At 43.0% G+C, this 21,209-nt stretch overlaps 1 long non-coding RNA gene across 1 annotated transcript; it reads right to left on the bottom strand.

The window, feature by feature from the left end:
* Positions 1-943: 943 nt before the first annotated feature.
* On the bottom strand, positions 944-21,040 carry LOC138634013 (uncharacterized). Its single transcript, XR_011311929.1, has 3 exons — positions 20,801-21,040; positions 8,945-9,146; positions 944-1,472 (listed from the first exon to the last, which is right to left on the bottom strand). It is a non-coding gene; the product is annotated as an uncharacterized lncRNA (long non-coding RNA).
* Between the last annotated feature and the right edge of the window lie 169 nt (positions 21,041-21,209).

Genomic DNA, 21,209 nt, shown 5'->3' with positions numbered 1-21,209 from the left:
AGTCACTTTGGTCATCCTCTGAGGTTCCACACAGCGCCCTCATCAGGTCAAAATGTGTCCAGCACTTTAGTTTATGATCAAAAATAACTACGAAACTAAAGACATTCCCATCAGACTTCCTGTTTGTTACAGATTAAAAGATGATTATCTTCTAGACTTTCCAAATGCTACCTCATCAAACTCTGATAATATTTCAATATAAAGTGTTTACAAATAATTTTGCAGGTTTGTGACGTTAAAAAAATAATAATTTTGCAGAGACTGGTTAGTTTGGCCGTTGCACCAGAAGGGATCATGTAGGAAGATCTTTGAGGGTCTGAGCCAATTAGATGACAGAAAACTGTCCTTATTAAACTTAAAATGAAGTAAAAAAGAACTCCAATAAATGTACTTTACGCACTAATACAAGTTCACAGTTACTTTTGTTTGTGGAAATGCTCGGTGATATCTGAGAATCTCTCCCAACCAAGACGCTAAATATAAATCCTACATGTGGGCAGCGCTGCTCCTCTTGTGGGTTTCATGTTTGGTCGGCAGAACGCGTCCAACTGTTCTCTGTCCAAACGGGCGGCCGAGCCAACGAGCCGGGAAACAAACCCAACACTCAATTAAACCGCATCTCGGAGCTTCGGCTGCCAGCGAAGCGCCGGCTCCTGCCGCATCTCTTTTTTCTTCTCCGGCACTTTTAAGCCGTTTCAGCGAGAAAAGACATGAAAGCTGAGCGACAGCCGGCTTCCTTCAGAGCAGCGACTCTAATCCGCCTCTTTACACTTCTTACACGACGCCGAGGGGAAACTCTCCGGCTGACGGAGCGCTGCAGGACTCCCGCTTCCTCTCATCTCTCGGACGGACACGGACATTTGTGGCAGGAAATTTAAAATGAAACAAGAAACAACGTCCAGGACTTATACAAAAAATAAATAAATGAATACTGGAGCCGAACCAACAACCCACCGAGGTCTCTTTTATTTGAACCTCCACATCTCGTCATCACAGCTTCGATAGACCGTCGTCATCCTCATAAAAAGAAATTCCACGTATTTTTTTTTGACATAATTATGAAAATAAAGCTCCAGTTCTCGATGTATTTTAAAGGTTGAGGGGTCGACAGAATAAAGTTATAACGTCTGGACACAGCTGGTCACAAAAGTTTATGACGTCTGCAGATTCAAACTCAAAATATAGGAAATGGAAAATAAAGGATGCTGCTGAAGTTTCAACAACTTGATTGCACCTCATAAATTATATAAAAGCAACAATATTAATTATCGCAGAGACGCAGCGGTGGCGAGCGCTCAGTGTTTCTCTGAAGGACGGCGGGTCGAAGGCCGAACGATTTATCAGAGTCACGGAGAGACGTCCCCTCTGATGGACGGTGACACGTAATCTGAGGACGTCAGAGGAGAATTCATCCACAATCACTTCCATCTCTGCAGCCGGGATTTCATGACAGAATTAAGCTGCTGTTTTCACTGATAACAAATTCAGAAAAAAACACAAAGACTCAACAAACCACGTTAGAACGAAACACAGACGACATCCGGACCGGAGACCAGAGATATAATACAACACAATATGATATAATATAATATAATATAACACAATATGAAATAATACAACACAATATGATATAATATAATATAATACAACACAATATGATATAATATAATATAATATAACACAATATGATATAATATAATATAATATAACACAATATGATATAATATAATATAATATGATATAATATAATATAATATAATATAACACAATATGATATAATATAATATAATATAACACAATATGATATAATATAATATAATATAACACAATATGATATAATATAATATAATACAACACAATATGATATAATATAATATAATACAACACAATATGATATAATATAATATAATATAATATAACACAATATGATATAATATAATATAATATAACACAATATGATATAATATAATATAATATGATATAATATAATATAATACAACACAATATGATATAATATAATATAATATAACACAATATGATATAATATAATATAATATAACACAATATGATATAATATAATATAATATAACACAATATAATATAATACAACACAATATGATATAATATAATATAATATAACACAATATGATATAATATAATATAATATAACACAATATGATATAATATAATATAATATAACACAATATGATATAATATGATATAATATAATATAATATTATATAATATAACACAATATGATATAATATAACACAATATGATATAATATAATATGATATAATATAATATAATATAACACAATATGATATAATATAATATAACACAATATGATATAATATAACACAATATGATATAATATAATATGATATAATATAATATGATATAATATAATATAATATAATATGATATAATATAATATAATATAATATGATATAATATAATATAATATGATATAATATAATATAATATAATATGATATAATATAATATAATATAATATGATATAATATAATATAATATGATATAATATAATATAATATGATATAATATAATATAACACCAGCAGGTTGACACTTTTGGTTTTAAGTAAAATATCTCAACAACCACTTGATGAATTTCTATGAACTTTGGTGGAAACATTTAAGACACTTGGAGGATAAATTCGTATAAATTTGATGATTCTCCGATTTTTCATTCAGCGCCATCATCAGGTCAAAGCTCACCGCTTTGATTTAACCAAATATATGCAAACCTAATTAACAATCATTAATAACTGACTGAGTCGAAACTCGTTCGTTCTGAGCAGCAGCGAGGTTAAAAATATCCCGACGCTTCATTCAGCAGAGCTCTGAAATCAATCAGGTCATTAGAAAATCACAACACGGTTGAAATGGAGGCAGCTGCATCCCATAATGAAATCAGCCTGATAAGCAAACGACAAGCGAGAAATCACCGTGATGAAGGCGAGAAAACGGGAGTGACGGAGGCCTGATGACTCTTCATCCAGCAGCTTCATCCATCCGAGCTCAGGTGGTCACGGACGGGTTGAAATGAGCCTAGAGGCCCCCCCCCCTCCTATCCACACACATACTTCCTCCAGGCCTGGAGCCCCCCCCCCCTCCCCAGGCCATCCCCAACCCTTTGCCCTGCTGGATGACAGATGGCCGACTTCCCACAACAACATGCAGCTAAATGCCAAAAGCTCCCGCTCGGCCTTCATCAGAGCGGCGTGGACGAGTCCTCGGGCGCTCGGCTTTCTAGGTTAACCGCTCAGGAAAGAAGCGGCGAGGAGAGAGAACGGCTCAGACAGGAAACAGGAAGTTAAACGGCTGATGTAGAGGGCGGTTTATTAGGTACACTGAGCTAAAACATATTCAATCTAACACCAGAGTCCTGATGGAAACCCTCCTCTATGAAGGTGATGATCAGTTTATCGTTGCCTCTCTGCTGTTCTTTTCACGCTCCTCTCACCACATTGCTGACTAAGCGACATTGTGGAGGCGGGAAACATGGGATCAGAAATCAGATGTTAAAGAGGGGCTTTCTGAGTATCACATCACGGCTGGATTTGTGAATAACTGGATCAGTTGGTTCCCAGAGGTGCAGAACTTCAACGTAATCAGTTCGTACTCCAGCGAGGCCGTGAGGCCGTGAGGACGTGAGGACGTGAGGACGTGACCTCGCCGTCCTACGCTCCTAAAAAACAAAGCTGCACTTTGAAACCTTCACTTTTAGCCTCCAGTAATTGCTGACAGGAAACAAACTGCCGGGCGTGTCGGCTCTAATGTTGTTTACTCAGGAAGAGGACGCTCTTGAGAAGCAGCCACTTGTCTGCTAGTGTGAGGAAATAACAGCGGAGACATTTCTGCAGACCGAGCGTTCCCCCGCTTATTTATGCTCATTAGGTTTTTTCCAGGCCGGCCGGCCGACCCGATGCGGCTGCAGCCTTCCTGCCACCCTGGTCGCAGTTGGCAGCTTTTCTGCGGCCGCAGTCCAACGAACACGGAGCACCTGTCAGCTGACGCAACACAACGGCTTCCATCTGAGAGAAACGGGCTTCACAGAGCGTCCTCAGCTTATCTCCAGCATCAGCTGATGGGAAGCGGCTGCAGCGGTGGACTGAGCTGAGTTTATGACTCATAAAGGAACAAACCGTTATTGTAAGAATCAGTGTTGAGAACAGAATAAACAAATGACTGAAGCAGAAACGTTCACGTCTCACATCGGCTGCTTTAAAATCAAGTGAAATCTTTTCATTATTTACAGGAAGACAATTTGAGATTATCACAAATAAACACAATGTTTGTAGAATGTAATGGGATGGGTGATTTGGTTTTCTGACCAACAAGGGAAAATATTTAAATTACAAAACACTAAAAACTATAAACTGGATCTGAACTCATTGAGGTTTTTTTAGTACAATTATCCAAAGAACAATTCATAAGACTGATTAAAACAAGCAAGGAAAAGTTGCTTTGGAAAACCTGGAGGACCGAAACGTTTCTGTTATTGCTGTTTTATTCTGTTTCTCAGTGTGTTTTGTTCTAAAAAAGTTTCTCAATTTGTTTTTCTCAATCGAGTTTGAATTAAGGAAAACCATCTTTTGAAGAATAGATGTAAATGTAAATGTTAATTTTGTCATTGAAACCCAGAAAAATATTCGAAGAGGACACGAAAGTTTCAAAATGAGAACTGATACAAAATACTTCAAATTTTTCGCCAACGATTAAAAGCTTCACGCGTCCCTGCAGGAGGCGCTCATCTCGCCCAGAACAAGAAGTTCCAGCTGCAGTTTGATCAAACCAGCTCCACTTTTCTGAAGAATTCACCAGCTGATAAAAAAGAAAAGTGCAGAGAGCTGAAGATGAAACAACTTCTCCTGGTTACGAACGTGCTCAAATCCATCAACACTTATTGATCCATGATGTCACTACAAAAAATAAAGTTCAGTATCAGAGATAATCTGTTTTCGTTTGATTTGTAATTTGAATTTGTTATAATAGTGTAGTACCTTTCACAAAATAAACAAACTAAAGGAGAATTTTGACGTTTTTCAAAATAAAAGACAAACTAATTAATAAAACTACCTAAATCAGCCCGGTCCGTTGCTGTAAAAGCTCAGTTTGTCGTCAGTAGGAACTTTTTTCAGGCCATCTTTTCCTTCCTGGGTCGGACTCGGTGGTAAAAATAAACCAATAAAAGCGTCGCCGGCGCCCACCAGCAGAAGACGTCGGCACCTGCTCGGCCCGCCGGTTTGTGAACGTGTTCCCACATCGAGGCTTTAAGACGAGGAGGGCAGAGAGGAACGTGTTGTTTGGGTTCTTTTAATCGGTCAACGGAACATTTAGCGCTTTCTCAGCACCAGCAGGTTCAAACGTTTTGAGAATATGATGTTTATCATGACTAAATTAAGGATGTCACTGTCCCAGATATTAAAGGTATTTAGACCAATGCTGCTAAAATTATAACATAATTCTAACGTGAATTATAATTCTGAAAAATAAAATTCAACGGCAGAAGTTTTTAACCAATCAATGAATGTATTTTGACATAAGCTTGTATTTTGTAACAGTAATGTTGGTGGCGATGTTAGCTGCTTTAAACAAGGTAATGTCACCCGCCATGTTAGCCTTAACAAGCTAACATTAGAAACTACGTTAGCATAAACAAGCTAACATTAGCAGCCGTAGCCTAAATAAGATCAAATCAGCTGTAATCGAGATAACGTCACCTGCTACAGGAGTCAAAAATCTGTTTGCAATAAAGCAACAAATTCATGTAAAATTATGTTCTTTTGCTTTTATAAAAAAGACATAAAAACCTTCACAGGCAGCGATGAACGTGTAGTTTTGACTCAAAAGGCCTCAATAAACTGAAAACACTGAGCTTCACTTTGTTTGAGGAAACTTTGAGTCTGTTTGTATTGAATTTAAATCAGATATTTTCCACTTGTTTTAATCTCTTCGACTGTAACAAATATCTTTAGGATGTCTTTGTGTATTTGTGCTGGTGGACGGAGGTCAGCGGACCATCAGACACTAATCAGCATCGTGTACACGCCGTACCAGGGAACCAATATTAGACACTTATTACTCGTCCTCGGGGGGGATTTTGAGCGCGGCGCTAATTATTTCCAGATGTGTTTCCTCCCGTACAGCACGAGCGGGCCTCTTGAATTACCTTCGAGAGCTCCGGTCCCTCCTCCAGCGTTTATTTCTGGAGGAGCCGAGGCCGAGCTCGTCCTCACGCAGAGATTTACTCGCTGCTTTGAAGAGGATTCAGAAATCTGGGAGGATTTCTCCGCTTCAGCCCGACGTCGTCCTCTGAAGCTGCTGCAGGAGGAAGCGGAGGATCAGCGGCTGCATGTTTTTGGGAAAACCTTGATTTAAGCTCAGCGTGTCGAATGGGACATTTTCATGCTTTGTTGTCGCTGCAGGATCTCCAGCTGTGGCGGGAAAATCTGCCACAACGGCGCCGCAGTGAAGACGAAGAGGGCGAACCGCCGCCGACCGAACGTTTGGAGCCGCGGTGACACAACGACCGCACAAACCAACCGAGCGTGAACAGGCGGGCGGGCGGGAGGAGGGAAACCCAAAACACCTGACCGATCGCCGCAGGGTGTAATACACCCGTCCGTCCACCGGAGGACGCCGTGTTCGGCTCGCGTTTCGTCTCGACCTCATCGTGTGAAGGAAACGAATCCTCGACCGCGGTCGAAGGAGGTCGTGTGATGACGGTCGATGAACCGTGTTGGAATATGTCAGAAAGCAAAAGTCAACGTTCATTGATTTATTTTTCGTACGTAACGTATTTAATTGATCTAATGTACATAAGTAAGTCACGTAAAAATGACTTCTTTCAACAAAACCCACGATCTCTTCTGAACCCCGAACTACGCTAGTTTTGGTAGCTAAACCGAATGAAAGTAGTTTCCCGAGAGTGCAAAGCTAGCCTGACCAACAGCGACGCAGCAGACACGTCGACACTCGGTTACTGTAGGACTCAGAAAACGACTTAACGACTCTCTAAATATGATCTCATCCATCGGTGGTACAAACGTTCCACTGGAACGATCAATAAGGAAGTTGATCATTGACTAATTTATCTGATAACTTGCATGAACAGCCCACAGTTATCCTCACTGGGGACTTCTTATGTCCGGCTTCCTGTTTGTTTTACAGATTCTTTATAACCGTCCCATAAAACATGAACACGACTCATCACGGAACCACGACCGGTTCTCATCGGCAGGTCATGAAAGGAGGTCCTAAAAACATAAAGATAAAATCAACATACCTGGGCAGCATTTACTGAGTGTGTGTGTGTGTGTGTGTGTGTGTGTGTGTGTGTGTGTGTGTGTGTGTGTGTGTGTGTGTGTGTGTGTGTGTGTGTGTGTGTGTGTGTGTGTGTGTGTGTGTGTGTGTGAAGCCTCAGTGTTGTCTGAAGGAGTTTTTTTTATTAGAGATAACACCGCATCCTGATGAAACTGATAAACAGGTGGAGGCCTCGGCTGATGACTTAATTACTGTGGCTCAACGGGCGGTTTCAATCAGTGACGTCATCAACCATCAGTGATGTCATCAACCATCAGTGATGTCATCGTTGGTTCGTGAACGTTATGAATCCTCCAGTTCAGATTCTGTCCGTCACCATCTTTGCTAGTTCGGAGCGGTTTGGAGCAGGAAGTGACCATATTTGGACGAGCTGGGGGAGGAGCCAGAGGTGGATCTGACCGATCTGATTGGAAAGCCGGAGGCTTTTGGACTGTGGATACAATTTAAAATTTCTTTAACAATTTTGGAAAAATCTGAAAAAAAATACAAACTAACCACAGAAAACCACCTGTGACAGATCTTTTAAAAATGTCCCAAATTACTATTATTTAATAAATTTGATATATTTATTGATATACTGGACATGAAAATGACTTAACTGGTGCTGTTCATAATTTCAGGAAAATAAAATATCCTGAAGCTGAATGTGGACACACAACGTACAGAATATCAAGACTGATGAACAACACAACAAATATGGAGGAAATAATGTGTTTGTATAAAAGATTGTATTTAAATCAGAAGCTTGTCTTCGGTTGAGCTGATCAGCATTCAGCGAGCGTGATTGAGCGTCGCACCGTTTTCCTGTGAGATCTCGTGGTTAATTGAGTTTGACTGCAGTCGAGCCGCTCTTTGTTATACCCCCCCCCCCCCACACACACACACAACACCCCCCTGAGATCATGAAGCCAGAAGCGGCGTGCCACGAGATAAACCGGCTGCAGAGAGACGAGCCCTCCTCAACGCGGCAGAACAGCAATCAGAGTGTGTTCATGCACATGTGTGTAGTATGTGTAGTATCGGGGTGGGGGTGGGGGGTGGGGGGGTTTGCACTTTCAATCTAAACCACCATAAATCATGTCACGACCGCCGCCGGAGCCGTCGCAGATAAAACGAGCTGCTGCTGTTTCAGATTTTAATCACTGGAGATCCACGTTCAAGATATTTTTCTTTTCTTCAAATACTAATAGAGAATAAATAAATGATATAATGCAGCTGGCTTGCTCCTCCGGGAAATACTGCGATCACAATAATTATTGGAAATTCAAGGAATCTTTGCCATTTTTTTTTAGAAGCTTGCAATTTTAGAAAATATACATTTACACAAAAGATCAAATTAGCATACGGTTAGTATTTATAATATAAGCATTGTAAAATAATATCACAGCAAAATCATATATCTCTTTCAAAAAACATGGTATAAAGTGTACGAAGAGAATAAAACAGGTTATTAAGAGAAATCCACCACCCACTGGGTTTGAAATAAAAATTTAAAATTAAACAAAAATGGGGAAATAAATCATGTATTTGTTCACCATATGAAGAACAGTGCACACGATGGTGCGGTGGAACTGGGCCAGCTGGTGTCTGTACCTTCACTTCTGACAGACTGGAAAGAAATCCAGTGAAGCGTCTCCACGGCTCGGATCAAAGGTTTGAACCAGCTGTTTACCTCAGCAGGTCTCACAGCTGGAAGAAACCACAGCGGCCAATTACACCCAAGAACCACCGGAGAGCCGCGGCACCTTCAACCAGGTCGGTGTTGTACGCCAGCCAACCCGACGGGGGCCGCAAACTAAAAGAACAATCAAAGAAATATAAAAGACACATCAGATGTGACGGAGAGCGCGGTCAGAAACACCGTGACTTCCTTCAGTTCACTCAAAACAAGGAGGTCTCACTGGGTCGGCACAAAAACACACAAATACAAAAATAATGGAAAAGTGCTTCTGTTAGGAACCACGTTGGTTGAGTTTTTGGGGTTAAGGGGGGGGGCAGATATTTTTCCCTCCGTCAGACTTCCTGTCGCTCAGTATTCGCTCCGAGCAGGTAAAATCCTGCCGACCGTTCGGTGTGCGGCGGCGGTTCTGGTCTGTCTGGTTGAGTCAGCGAACATCCGTAAAAGGATGTGACAAGTCCTTCAAATAAAATTTTGATGAAATCCTGTCTGAGAGCAGCCGAGGAGACAAAACGTCTTTATCACAGGATGTTCCTGAACCCTTCAACTGCTGCAGGTTCGCTCCATCTTATTGATGGTTCTGGTACTGGTGACCGTGGTGAGCTGAACATGGTTCCACATCCAGCTGCTGTTCATCTCCGCCGCTCTAGTTGACATTCGGAGGCTTTGTGTCTCCCTCTTGTAAACGAGATATCTCAAGAACTCCTGGAGGAGCTTTCTTCAAATTTGAAACAAACGTTCACTTGTACTCGGGGATAAACTGATCCAAATTTAGAGGTCAAAGGTCACCGTGATCTCGTGTACGACCCATTTTTCTGAACCCAACGCCATAACAGGTCCAGCTTGTCCAAATGTGGTCACTTTGGAAAATAACAACATGGCAACGGTCGAAAAGCCGAACTTGAGGCTTCAAAAACGGCTGCTCACAAACCGACTGCTGCTGGTCGCCACATCGGTCCATCAGAACCCAATTTATTGGACAAAATCCTTCAAATCTTTACTACATATATTATACATATATACGAGTTTGGAGAGACATGGATGGAAACTTTTGAAATGCAAATGAAGTTTAAAATAAAAACTGACAAAATGTAATGAAATGAATGTGTATGTGAGTACAGCTCTGTGTATGTGGGGTGTTGGATTATTAACTTCAGAGGTAAACTCATTTCTGTCTAAGTGTTGCTTTAGTCAAACTACAAAAAAAGAGTACACACAAATAAAAGCGTGAATGTTGTCGTTGCTCGTTGGTGAACGTCGGACCGTTTGGATGATTTGGAGGCGATGCGTGTGAATGGAAATGAATCAGTCCTTGAGACTTCGTTCAAACATTAACTGGACAAATCTAAAAGTCACGGTGACGAATGTGTGGAGGATTGTTGTCGTTTCACGGGTCAGAGGTCACACGGTGGACCGAAACTTGGCGAGGTGGCAGCAGGAGGCTTTTCAGCGTCCGTCATCCGAGCTGCTGTATTGTTATCGTGAGAGGAGCGGCAGGAATGCTCAGCTGGTGGTGGAGGGGAGGGGTGGGGGTGGGGGTTGGGGGGAGGTCTAAACTTAGAGGACTGATTGCATGCTGCACCTGTTCGCTGCACCTGTTCGCTGCCCGTCAGCAGCCGCTCACGAGAACCTCCGAGTAGAAAAAATGACCAAAAAGTGCTGAAGCTGTTTTTTGTAAAAACAAAACTGCAGCTCGAGATGAGACGACGACGAGGCGGCGACGCCTCCATCACACGCCGATAAAACTACATTACTTGCAATATTTCTATTTAATTCAACAATATTTTGTGAAAGAACAAATGATTCATTAATAATCAATTGAATTGAACTTCTGTGAGAATAGATTCATGAAAACATTTAAAACTATAAATATTCTTCTGTGGGTTTCATGCATTATTGTTCTCACAACTGATGTTTCATAAACATCATTTATTTATTGTTGACTCTCAGCCAAGCCTGAAACTTTTACAGTCATATTTAAGGATTATTTTCAGCGTCCAAGTTATGTTGTGCATTTAATCAGTTTGATGTAAAAACGCCGACTCGATAAAAAAGCGAAACGTCGAGCTGTCACTCACGATCGATTCAGGAAACATGAGGTCTCCGTTTTTTCCCCTCCCCTCCCCTCCTCCACCCCTCCCACTCTTCTGCAGGTAATTAGGTCCTTGACAAGGAGCGACCCTCAGCCCCCCCTCCCCCTCCCGGTATGACACTGGGTTTTGCCGATGTGACAATAAAAGCAATAAAAGCCTGGACACATCGGCAGCCATCTCCTCCGTCTCTAACAGGAAGCTTCAGCTACCAACTCGACAGTTTATTACAAACCATTTATCACGTCTGTCAGCTCCCGCCTCCCGAGCTGCAGAGGGTGCGTGGCCAGCTGTCAATCACTCGCAGCTAATTTCAAAGAAACCTCCACTCTGATCATGGAGTGACGGTTACGTCTCGACGCCCCGAGAACTCGGCTGCTGCTTCAGCTTCAGCGTGGAGCTCTTCTCTGTTTACCCAGAACACCCGTCACCACGAGCTAATATCAACACTTCCTGCCTTCAAATGGAACTCGTGGTTACAGCATTGAAAGTCGTATTACATCCATCGTATGTTTAGTGTTCAAGTGGTTAAGTTGTAGAAACACTGTTGCTAGGCAACAGTAGCGTGGAGGCCGTCTAGAAGCCACAGAGGCTAACATTTAGCAACAGGAAAGGATGAGGCTCGACATGTTCCTCAGACATTGGCTGTTATCTAAGTTACGAAGACAAACTCTACGTGACTAAAATTACAATATATCATCTGAACATCCAACCAAACGTGAACTTCCATGACCGTTTAAATCACTTTAAAGAGACGCAAAGTGTTTCTAAACAACGTCAACAAGACCTCCGTCCGTCTTTCCGTCGGTTCCAGTCGCTCCTTCGGACCTCGGAGGATTTGTCTTCCTCTGAACCGGAGCGGCGGGAAGAGCTGTTCCTTAACACACATTCATCGGCGCTATTTTCAGACGAGGGAAACCCAAACCTCCCGCACGGATCAAAGCGGGGAGTAAGAGGAGTCGTCGTCCGGAGGTCGAGGGGCCGACAGACGGGGCTTCACCTCCTGCCGACACCTTCGCTGGCAGCTCAGACATCCAGTAAATGACATAACTCGTTGAGTGACAGCTAGCATCTCCATCCATGAGCTTTATTTCCCCTTCGGCCGGCTGGTTTCCTCCAGATCTCGTGGTTTCTGTTCCTCCTCAGCTGCACAGCGTTTCAGATAATCATCGTCCTCTGGACAGAAAGATCCGGCTCACCATGTTCAGTCGTTACCTTCAGCTTCCTCATCGCTGAACGCCAGAGACTCCGTTCAAAGGACGACTTGGAGGTGAAGAGGCCAAATCATCAGCCACATCTCTGATTTATTTCACGTGATGTTCTGAATATTCACAGTAAACGTGGTCATCAGTATCTATAATTATCAGTGTAAAGTGTGTTTATTAGATCTCGTCCCTCTGACCTGTCAGATCAAAGACAGCAGAGGTCCAGAGGTCACCAAAGTAACTTTGGTGTTTAAGCTTTTTTCAGCTCGGCGGTAAAAACATCGTTCATGCCACAGTGTGATGAAGAAGGACGGAGGGCTTCAGTTTCAGCTCGTATCCTGATGGAGACCGCAGGGAGTCTGAGAGAGAGGAGAAACCCGAGGCTGAGGATGTCCGAGGGCCGCGACGAAGGACGGAAAAGGACTGAGACGAGTTAAGGTGCGTTATCTCGGCCCGACGACCTCTGCAGAGCGACGACTTGATGCAGAGCGATCCGCTCAATAAACCGTAATCAGGATACACGGGATATTTCTGGAGCAGTCAGCAGCTGTTCTGCTTCGACCGTTTCCTCCCTGAAGACCTTGAACTTCACATGCAGCACCACACAGAAAACTACAACCGCTGCAGGTCCATGGAGGGTTTGAAGCCTCTTTTAGCTCCTAGTTTTGGTTTTATGGCACATTTACTGTCTGATTCGGTCTCAGCGGTTCCAGAATTCATTAAACAAGCTCTGATAAAACATCTGAAGACGACCTGATCGGCAGCAAACAGCAGAGACGAACTGGTGAATAAAGCTGAAGAGACGCGGTGGAGACCAAAGACAGATGAAGAGGAGTCACCGATCAACACCGATCCTACTGGGACCATCGCAGAAATATCAACCATTAGATGTTCTGAAAATGAAAATAATTGTTGGTTGCAGTCTCACGGTGCTTCTACATTTATTGAAGTATTTCTATTGATAAATACAGATTCTATACAAAAAATAATGAATGTACAATATTACAATAAATGAACAACTCTATCGAGGCTTCACAAACAACAAATGACGACAACGAATATCCTGACCGGACATATGAAGGAGGCTCTCACTGCTGTCAGCAACAATAATACTAAAATTATATATATATTTACACATATATCCATAAAAAGGGGGCATAGCGTGTCTTCAGTAAACCTTTCCAGCTCCATATTTACGGCAACACTTGGCAGTGACTCTCTTCATAGACCACGTCATCAATTATAAAAGATGATGTTTTATGTCTCTGATCCAACGACTTCGTTTGGAGGTGAAGAGTTTTTCATTCAGATAAACTGGACGTGAACAAAAAGTCACATCATCTCGACATCTGCTCAGATGAACCGCTTTAAATCCAGATATCACCAAATTCCGTGACGGAAACAAGCTGATTTTTCCCGTTTATTTAGGAGAAGGATTAAAAAAATCTAATAATTTTGGATACGAGTTTGTTTCTTCTTGAAAACAGAAAGAAATGAAGCAACTCGATGAAACAAACTTTGCAACAAATGAATCAAAATGAGTGAGTTAGTTCCCGTCCAGACGGCCTTCAGTCCTCCGTGGTTTTGCTCAGGTTGAACATCTAGTGAGGTTTAGGATGTTATGAATTCCCTTCGTGTGATCGTCCGTTGAGCCTTCGTTGAGCGCTGAGGAGGAAACTAACTCATCTCAGTCGCTCAGCAGTTAATTGATTTTGGTTCGAGGCTCCGAAGGAAAACAACTGTTCTTATCTGGCGGCCTTCACACAGCACAGCATGTCCTCCTTACATGCAGCTACCCACGGTTTGAACTCCATCACTCTTTAACTCTCACACACCGACAGAACGAACCTACATACTCCATGTACATTGGAAGAGACGGTTTCTCAGGTTGATTCACCTGGACGATTAAATCCAGACACAAACAACAGAAAGATGATCGACGACTCTGATCTGATGCCGTCTGACTGATCATCAGAATCTGAGGAATTTATTTTGGTGTGATTTCTGATAAACTCCAGGTTTACATAGAAATATGATTTCCTCCCTCGTTCAAAATATTTCTGACCAACAGGATGTTCCTGTTTGATCTGTCCTCTGAGATATGTCCTCCTCCGCTATCTGCTCGGTCGTGTCTCTCTTAATAAGGACTCCCGACAGATTTGGAGTCCGTCTCCTTCGTCTTTGATAAGAAGGTGAATCCGACATCCTTCACAGAGCAGCAGGCTGTCGAGGTGAATCGTTATAAATGATAGAAGAGTGTGTTTGTGTTCGGGAGGAAGAGCTGAACACCATTCATGACAAAACTAATGTCCAGAAAATAGTTCTCCAGCCGCCGTCGATCACGGAGCCTCGTCAGATGAAGCTGCTGTCGAAGATGCGTCATAAAACTATTAATACTAAACACAGACGACATAACAATAAAACATAAAAATGTTCCTGGTCTCCGGGTCTGAAAAGTGAAGCTAAGCGCCTTAAAATACATTACCACTGAGGGCCACTAGGGGGATGGCTCCTCCCCCAGCTCCTCCAAATATGGTCACTTCAGGCTCCCAAACAAATCAAGATGGTGCTGTTGGGAGCTGCGTGGAAATCTTAGTGGCTAAAGTGTGAATTTATTGTAAATGACAACCAGTTAATACTTCTGATTTATTCCATCTCGTTTGGTCTGCAGATCACCTGACCTCTGTCCGTCTTCCTGGATCTCCACTTCCTGTTGTGTGTGTTTCATGTGTTCATCAGAGCGGTGCAGCCGGGAGGGTTTTCATTATTGATTTCTGTCCTTCCTCCACTCTCCCCAACCTCGATAGTTGTGCGTTGGGTTCGTGACGTGGGACGAGGTTACGGCGGCGGCGGTTCAGACGGATGATGCGTGGCCGCTGATGGACTCCAGAGCATGCTGGGTAATAGAAGCTGGAACGGCCCGCCTGCGGCGACCTGCTGTGATTGATGCTGCGATGCTCCTCGGACGACGACACGAGGGGTCAGAGATGGAAGTCGCCGGTTGACGGTCCGTCAGCGGAGAGAACGGAGCCGCCGACCAAATTCCTTCACTTCAAATGCAGCAAAGGGCGACTTCATCGCAGACGTTTTTTATGATGCTTGATGGAAGAACTTCTGGTCTCCTCGCGGTGGAGCGAGAACCAACCGATCTCCGTCACCGCCCGACCCGCTGCATCACCCAGGGAAAGCCCGACCTTTGACCTCTGACCTCAGCGCTGTTAACGAGGGCAGAGACAGTTACTGCTTCATGAGTGAGACATCGGAGACGGTTGACAGAGAGACAAGGGGGAGGGGGGGCTGCTGACAGCCAATCATCTGTCAGGAAAGCTGGGAGTTTCCATCTCTGACAAAATGTGTACGTTCATCTTCAGTCCAACACTCAGATATCTGAACTGATATAACAGGAACTGGCACTCAACTTTAGTCTGATTCGTGCTCCCCAGAAGATATTTCATCTAACGCCACCAAGAAGCTTTGAGAGAAACATCTCAACATCTACTGGATGAATTTCAGTGAAATTTCACTCAAACATTCGTGATCCCCAGAGGATGAATCTTAAAGACTTTGACTTCAGCACCAAGACAAGGTTTGAAGTTTTGATAGAAATATTGCACCTCAATAACACCAACAAAAAAGTAAGTTTAGACGTTTGTGTTCCCCAGAGGATGAATTGTTGTCATTTTGGAGATCTCACCATCATCAGATCACCATTTTAATGTGTCCAATACTTTGGTTTATGATAAAGCAGAAGTACTAACAGTCCTAACTGGACTCCAAATGTTAGCATGCTAACAGGCTAAAGTAAAGATTTGCACAAGTCTTCCACAACTTATCACTTCAAATTCTGTTGCTTTTCCTTTTCAAAAGAATCGACACCAAATTATACATCGTTTCGAATCACAAAAACCTCATGAGTCAGATGAACTAAATTATTTTCCGACACCAACACGATCGCTCCTTCAGACTGCATCCAGAACGAAACCCAACCAACAACTTTCAGTCTTTTTTTTTAAAGTAAAAAAAAAAAGTTGGATGTTCAGGATTTAATTTCCCAGGAACTTTCTCGAGAGGTAAAAAAGTTCCTCCAGCAATTTGTGAGTTGTGAAAGCCTCGGGAAGATAAAGCTAATTAACTACCATGAACCCGGCAACCCTCAGTGACTCTCAAAGCAGTGAAGCTCTTCACTGTGGAAGCTCCTGAAGGTTTAGAGAGAAGGCACCTCGAGCCGGGACTAAAAACCACAAACCGAGAACTGGTTCTTCCAGTGGAAACGAGGGGAAAGGAAGTCAAAGGGTTTCGGTTCCGAGTGGAAAGACAGCTTTTCATCAAAAAGTTCAGCTATAATACCCTAAAACACAAAAGGCTTTAAAAAAACACACAACTTGTACAACATTTTGTAACAACTATAAAAAGCCGTTGAAGACAGACGTCCGCGTACGATAACGACTCGAAGCTTCTTTGAATGAGCCTGAAAACCAAACAAACATGGACGACAGCCAAAGTCCAAGAAAACTGAAACAATCACATGGCTGATCTTTGGTTGTCAAGGAAACAATCACTCGCAACCATCTCGACCGTCCAGCCCGCAGGGCGAAGAACGACGTGAAGGCCGATCGACTCGAGGATAAACGGGAAAAAAGGAATTTAACGGCAGAAAGAGGCAAAAACTAAAATGTTTTACAACATTGAACACTTTTTATTCTCTTAATAATACAACGACAAAAATACCCTCATATTTACAAAACCTGGTGGTTTCTGTCCTCCAGAAACTCTTAAAAACCTGCGAGCTGTGAAATGCTGATAGTAAAGTACCCGTCGCTGCCACCTCGGTTTTAATTGCTTCTCTTGAATGCTGTGATTGGGGTCATCTCACTGCGGGTAATTGCAATAATTGTACTCGCTCCCGTTCATTATGTGAAGCCGAGAGGCGGCGGCGTCGCGGCGGTTCAGGGACCGACTGCCTCCCACACGGACAAAGAGAAAAAGGTTCTAATGTGTTTCTGCCGTCCGTCTTCCTGCTCGACGACTCATCCGTCATCTTCATCGTTCGGATTAAAGGAAATAAAGACGGAAATAAAAAATGAGATGCTACCTGAAGCTCATAACGAGGATGCTTTATTCAAATAGAGACGTCAGCAGAGGTCGTCAGAGGTCAAGAACCTCCGATAACACCACCGGGAGTCTATTGATCACGTCACTAATTAAAGAGTGATATTTATAACCAGGAAACTCCATCTAAAAACCCACTCAGGCCACTGGGCTTCGTTTTTATCTTTTTATGTAGTTCATTGATTAATTAGGTCAAAAGTCGAGCTGCTGGGGAGTGTTTAGAGAAATAGTCCATTTGATTTGAACACATTATTATTAAATCTTTTGTCACGTTAAAACAAATTTAAAAAAAATTCGTCCTCGTTAGCGGAGCAGCAGTCCGACATGAAACGACGTCGCGGCTGAAATCGATGAGTCGTTGGTTTTAATTCCGTAGAGTCGATCAAAGAGGACGACCACCGACGTCCCAACTAAAAGAAGACACTTTATTTCAATCGCTTCGTAGGACGACCTCCGCTTTGTGTCCGTGACGTTGACCAATAGGAGCGCAGGAACTGTAACCGATGTGAGGACGAACAGTAGTTAATAATGAGTGAGTTAGCTACACGGGTAACAGTTATTCAATATGTTTATCTGTAAAATGATCAGAGTCCAGGACAGACGAGATGGTGTCATAGTTCAACTGGTGTGTGCTCACATGTGGGCGGGGCAGAAGGCGGGACCTAAATACTTTCTCCACCTCCCGGTCACTCCTGGTTATGAACGACCAGAACAACATGGCAGCCACATTTCGTACATCTTTTGTCTTCCCTTCTGTACAGCGGGATGAAGCGGTGACGCGTCCGTTGTTTACGTGTCACTTCCTGTTGCCTGAATCGCACCTGCAGCGCCGCCGTGTTGTCAGGAGGTGTTCGACCGCCGCTGACGACCTGCGAGCTGCTCGGCGCCGCGTGATGGGATGTGACGGGTCAATCTCTGCTGCTGGAGGCAGAGGAGAGGACGGTCCCAGGTTGCCACGGCTACCAACTGTCTGGCACGGCAGGTAAATCCCCCCTCCGGGGACGGAGGCTGTGGATGAATTCTGCTTCAGACCTCATTTCTTCTGCTGCAGATGGAGGCGATAAGACGTCTGCAGGTTAACAGCCTGCAAATGTTCCAGATCAGGAAGCTCCTCCTTCTTTTAGACTGTATGAACACGGGTTCTTCAATCAGTCTCGTTCGAGCCTCCAGTATTGAAGACGATGCTGATCTGCAGCATCACGTTACCGTGAATACAAACTGGTACAAAAATAATTTGTTCATTTATATGCGCAGCTATATTATAAATAAATGTAACCCTTAACATGGTAAATACAAGTGTAATATTTAGGTTTTAACATTGTTAAAAACAAATTAGGTGCTTAATTAAATGTAAAAAGACGATGTAAAATAGCCTAAATGATAAATAACTTTAATTTATATGTACCTTTAACAAATAATAATAGAAAGTGTTTTCAAGGAAGAGCAAAAAGTAAAAATAATTCTAACACAATTAAAGAAAAATCTTTCAAATTACAGAATGGATATAAAACTAAAAATGGTGTAAAATATGACAAATAAAAATGAAATAAACAAATAAAAACACATTAATACAATTTAACAACTAAAAGGTTCGATGTCTAAATTTGTTTCATGTTTCTGACCCTGATGTTTGGACTTTTTTTTTATCAATATATTTTGAATAAATATTCATATAAAATATCAACATGAGCCTGTATTATCAGTATAACTACAGCGGCACCGTTTCATATCCTGCTGCCCTCCTGAACATGTTGTCGTGGAGGTGAGCCGAGTCTGTCCAGAACCTGCCGAGTCATCGTCCTGCCGCCACATGGCCCCTTGCTGGCGCCGGTCCGCGGGCCGAGCGCCCGTTCTGCCCGTTCAACCGTTACGCAACCGCCATCCGTGACCGAGCCGACGTTTCTCCACAACAATCTGTCGCCTCGCTCAGCGTCCGCCGGACCACGGAGCACCTGAAGGAGCGTTCGGTGCCACCGTTTTTACAGCTACAGACCATCTGACGTTACCACGGCAACAATTAAAAGCCGAAATAAAATGAGCTGGTCGTTTTAATCAGGTCCGAAACCTTTTCTAATTTGAATAGTCTCCTCAGACAGGTTCCGATCTTTACTGTAAGACTGTTTTAACCTGGATTTGTTCACATTCTGTCAAATTGTCGCCATCAAAGTGTTGAAATATTTGTAAATTTCTTCCTTATTAGAAATTTCTGCCTCCTGAGTGAAAAGTTTTGAGTCGGTTACAGACGTGAATCCTCTTCTTACTTTCTGGATTTGAAACGACACCACGTTGTGAAAGTTGGATGGACGCCGCTGCGAGCGCCTCGTGGACTCGTCCCGGTTTTGGACGGTGGAAGTAGAAACGTGTCCCGTCTGGCTCAGCCGGGCTGCTCTGTGATCCCAGCGTTCGTTCCCAGAGCGTTGGGACGGCGCTGCCCGGTGATGGATGGAGCTATTCTTACGACTGTGACCCGTTACGTAAAAACACAGTCAGGCCCTAAAAATAAGAGCAGGCTTTTCAGGACATTCATTGTTTGCTTTAGTCCAGGAGCAGGAATCTGGATCCATCAGTCACTGCCCCCCCTCCCCCACCGGACCACTCCCAAATTAGTCACATTAGTGACGACCGCGTGCTGCTGGCGATAAAAGTTAACGGCATGTGGCTCCGTCCCAGTGAGGGAAGTTATTATCTGTCCAAACATCAGAGCACAAAGTGATAAAAAGTACGAACATGATGGAGTTTACCGGGAATGGATAAAGAAATAAAGTTCACGTCAGAAGTTTCCTCACGTGGAACAAATCTGGAGATTTGTGGAGGTGAAAAGCTGCAAAAAGCTGCAGGTCAGAGGAAATGATTTATCTTTTGAATATCGAAACTGCTGTTTTCACTTGATGAACATTTTCAGTCTGATTTAATCTGCCAGTGAAATAATAAAAAATGGCTCTTTAAACTGGGTACTTCAGAATAACCAAAGAACTTCAATAAATTCACAAAGAGTAAATCCAATAAACAGTAAAAAGGCAGGAAATCAAATATCATGTCATTAAAATAATGTGTAAAATGTAGAGTTTCAAAGTCGTCGCTCATATGGACTCTTCACGATCCCATTTGAATGCAGCGATTGTTGGCCCCGCCCCCTGATTCGCTTCACCTGTCCCTCATTGTCCTTCCCTCCCTGTTGTATTTAGTCTTTTGCTGCGTCTTTTTGAAACCCAGAAAACACAAACCAGCTGAACTGTGGCGCCATGGCAACAGGGTCCTCCAACATGACAAACACGCCCGCTCACAGTGGAGGGGGGAGGAATCAGTGGAAATCACCACACGGGCTCAGGAACACTCGGCTTTAAAGCAGGTATGAGATGTAACTCACGAAGGTTTTTGCTTCCTCGTTGTCCGTGTCCATCGCTGCACACAGAAACTTCTTCAATCCTTCAGTTCTTCCCACAAATCATCACCTCTATTTCGGAGAACCGAAGTCATTGTTTGTGTTTTCAGAGCAGCTGATAGGCCTTCCCTCCGAAAACAGCGAGATCACAGCGCCGCGACAGTAAATCAAACAAAGTGGATGTGATGTGATGGATTCTGCGTCCACTGTGTGATTATGTTTCCTCGGCTGTAATGAGCTCGGCGTTATTCTGCGGCTGTGTTTTAGTTGGTGTTACGAGGAGGAGGAGGAGGAGGAGGAAGAGGAAGAGGGGGAGGTGGAGAGAGAGAGGGGGAGGAGGGAATGTTATTCAGAGCCGTGTGATATTCTGACAGTTTCATCAACCATGCTAATA

The sequence above is a fragment of the Brachyistius frenatus genome, unplaced genomic scaffold (assembly GCF_029030835.1).
Source record: "Brachyistius frenatus isolate BFR_SWC_R1_liver_20210118 unplaced genomic scaffold, ASM2903083v1 Contig_244, whole genome shotgun sequence".
NCBI lineage: Eukaryota > Metazoa > Chordata > Actinopteri > Embiotocidae > Brachyistius > Brachyistius frenatus.
The sequence above is the reverse complement of the archived record's forward strand: the minus strand, read 5'-3'. Positions and strand labels throughout refer to the sequence as shown.